This window comes from Filicampus tigris, chromosome 14 (assembly GCF_054856515.1).
Source record: "Filicampus tigris isolate MCC_2025a chromosome 14, RoL_Ftig_1.0, whole genome shotgun sequence".
NCBI lineage: Eukaryota > Metazoa > Chordata > Actinopteri > Syngnathiformes > Syngnathidae > Filicampus > Filicampus tigris.
The window spans coordinates 19739552-19742627 of record NC_141230.1 but is presented as its reverse complement, the minus strand read 5'-3'; the positions used below and the strand labels follow the sequence as shown (position 1 = coordinate 19742627).

General features: G+C 43.2%; 1 protein-coding gene across 7 annotated transcripts in view; it reads right to left on the bottom strand.

Moving 5' to 3' along the window:
• Positions 1-3076, bottom strand: part of LOC147136719 (uncharacterized) — a 54361-nt gene that overhangs the window by 34202 nt on the left and 17083 nt on the right. The gene's annotated exons all lie outside the window — the stretch shown is intronic.

The window sequence follows — 3076 nt, the reverse complement described above, 5'->3', positions numbered from 1 at the left end:
CTCTCGCTTTTGCGTATTCATTCTCAACTGATTGACGTTGTTACACACGCTATGAAACCAAAGTCAGACTTTCGAAAGCTTTGGATAGGGTTTCAAACTACAGCCTGTGATTGTTCACTCCCGTGTGCTTTCCCAGCATGCACTGCACCCAATTAAAGCTCCTGATCACATTAGCATTCTTCCGCTGTGTGTCCAGCAGGTGGCTGATGGGAAGTCAGCCAGCGGAGGCGACCAATTAAAAGTCAGCCAGCAGGTGGAGGCAGCCAATTAAAAGTCAAACATTCCTGATGCCCTCCAGCGTGACCGCGAGCGCAAACCGGGAACCACGACTCACGCATGATTCAGACGCGACGTATCGGAAACCGCGCGAGCGAAACTTTAGTCGGACTCACCGACGGACGGCCGTTTTAAAATTAATGGCGGACCGGCCTATTGACGGGTACTATTTTTCCCCCCGGAAAAAAAGACGAATGACGGAGGACGGAAGGGTACCCACGCTGCAGACGGATGCCAAATGACGGACGCTCCATTTTTAGTAAAATGCCCAGCTCTGGTAATTACAATGAATCGTATCTCATTGTTACCTCATTGATTGGGATGCCACCCAAAAACTGAAACTGGAGTGAGTGTAGTGTCACGCGATATCGGAATTGGAATGAATCGGATCGTAAGTGGAGTGAATCGTATTGCATTAGAATTGGATTGAGTCGTGTAGTATTGCATGTCATAATTGTAGTAATTCATAATTTTCTCGCGTCATAATTGGGATGACTTGTACGCCACCATGCTTGGGCCGTAACACGTAAGCACTCGTTGCTCTGAACGTGCGCAAACAAAAATGTTTTGTTTACGCCGTGGAGGACGACTCCACCTCGGCGTCTGTCTCGTTAGCGCTAATTGGACGTCTCGCTCGTTAGAGAGGCAGAGGCTAACGAGCTGGAACTTTTTGATTTGGGACAAGTTCGAGTGCCACCACGCCACGTGTCAAATTAGGGAGTTGTGTTTTCTTCAATGTGGATGCCTGCGAGGGGGGGGTTGCATTAAGAGGGTGTGGAGGGGTGGCTGGGGGCTCTGTTGTGCTCGCTTGTTGCCACGGAAACAACCTCCCCTAAGGAGAAGCCTTGCGCGGGATGCCCTTTAGCGCACATGTTTGTGCCAGAGTTGGAGGAAAAGAAAATGGAGGATTGTTGTCTTCAACTTCACGTCAGTTTATTTGATTTATTCATTCATTTATGGTGGACCACCAAAATATGAATTTTGCCCCCAAAACAATACGTATAGATGCTTAGAAAAATTGTGTATTTGGGCACAAAAGTGTAAGATTTGTACCAAAAAAATGAAATGGCTGATTACGAAAATTGCATTTTGGCACTTAAATGCGTCTTAACAGCCAAAATATTAGGGGGTCTGTTTTCGTGTCCAGCATAATCCGGCGCAGCGTGTGGTTTATCTCTGTAACCATCTTAGACCCGATCTAAGTAATTTTGCAGATGAGCGCAGGCCGGCGCTATCTGCGGGGAGGGCTGCGCCGCTGTGGGCGTGGTTTCAGCTGACCTCAATCACGGCCAATCAAAGTGGCTCTTTTCATTTCCTTTCATTACGAGGTGCTAGTCATGCACTAAAGTCGGAATATCTGGGATATTTGTACACAAAAATGTCATGGTTGATCACATGAAGTAGTATTTTGGTATTAAATACTGCTCCAAAAATAATATGGATTTTCACAAAAATATGGGTCTTTGGTCGCAAAAGGTGTAATAATTGTGCACAAAAATGTATCAATTTGTCAATTACTGTGTCAATTTCGTAGGAATTTCCTACAGGATATAAATATCTACATCCAAAAGTATAATATTTGTGCATTGTATTGTGATGGTTGATCACAAAATGATGCATTTTGGCCCAGATGTTTTTGACAATTTGTCCTCAAAATATTACGCCCCCCCCCCCCCCCCCAAAAAAAGTATTTGTTCACAGGAGTTAATATTTGTGTACAAAAAAAAAAAATCAATGGTGGATCAGCAAAAAGTTGCATTTTGGCCCAAAAATGTATTGTTACTTAAATCAAATCAAGCAGCATTTTGGAATCAGTTGGAAAGTTTCGAATGATTGGAGAGACAGGAAGTTGTAGGCGCGAAGACAGGAGTTGAGGAGGCGGCGGCCAACGTGTGTGTGTGTGGGGGGGAGGGTTGTTTGCGTGCATGTGTATGCGTCTGTGGGGGCGGACACAGGTTGTGAGTTCAAGTTTGGGAAAAAAAAATCTCCAGCACATGCACTCCATAAACAAACAAGAAAAATCCTGATTTGTGGATCATGTGATCTCACTGAGGAGGCCTAATGAGCATGTGTGTGCCTGTTCCAGTAAGATGATGTCATCTCTGAATAAAATATGTTAGAGCAGAACAAGCCATGATGTCATCACTTGACAGGAAATGGAACACACACACACACACACGCGCAAACACGCACACACATGGATCCATTTGACCCCTTCCCAAATGTTCTTCAAAATTATTATTATAATTGGTTATAATGAGCATTTATCACTTTTATAACATATATGTGGCGCGGGAAATGGATGAAAGAAGGGATTCTTTCAAATTATCCACGTCAAAGAATTATTTCTAATAATAATTAGATATGATTATAATTGACAATGATGAGAGTTATTAAAATAACAAAAAAATCTAAACTACAGGTACAGTATAATTAAAAATCCATCTTCATCACCTCCTGCTAGTCACCTGCAGCCTCATCATCATCATCCACTATGAGTGTGCACGTGTGTGTGTGTGTGTGTGCGTGCATGCACGCGGGCGCTCTCATTAAATGTTGATGCTCTCTGTGAGCTAATGGATGCTAATTAGCACTCAGTCGCTAATGGTCACTGACTGCTTCTTTTTCTTTTTCGCTATCGATTTCTTGAGAGTTTGGACTCAAAAGTGTCCATAAAAGCTTAGAAATGTCCCCATCAGACCTCTAAAGATCAAATCGTAGTGCACTTTGCTTTTTATTTGGCTTTTTGGAACACTTTTTATGTCAGGATAAAAGTATACGGAGGCATATAACAAATGAC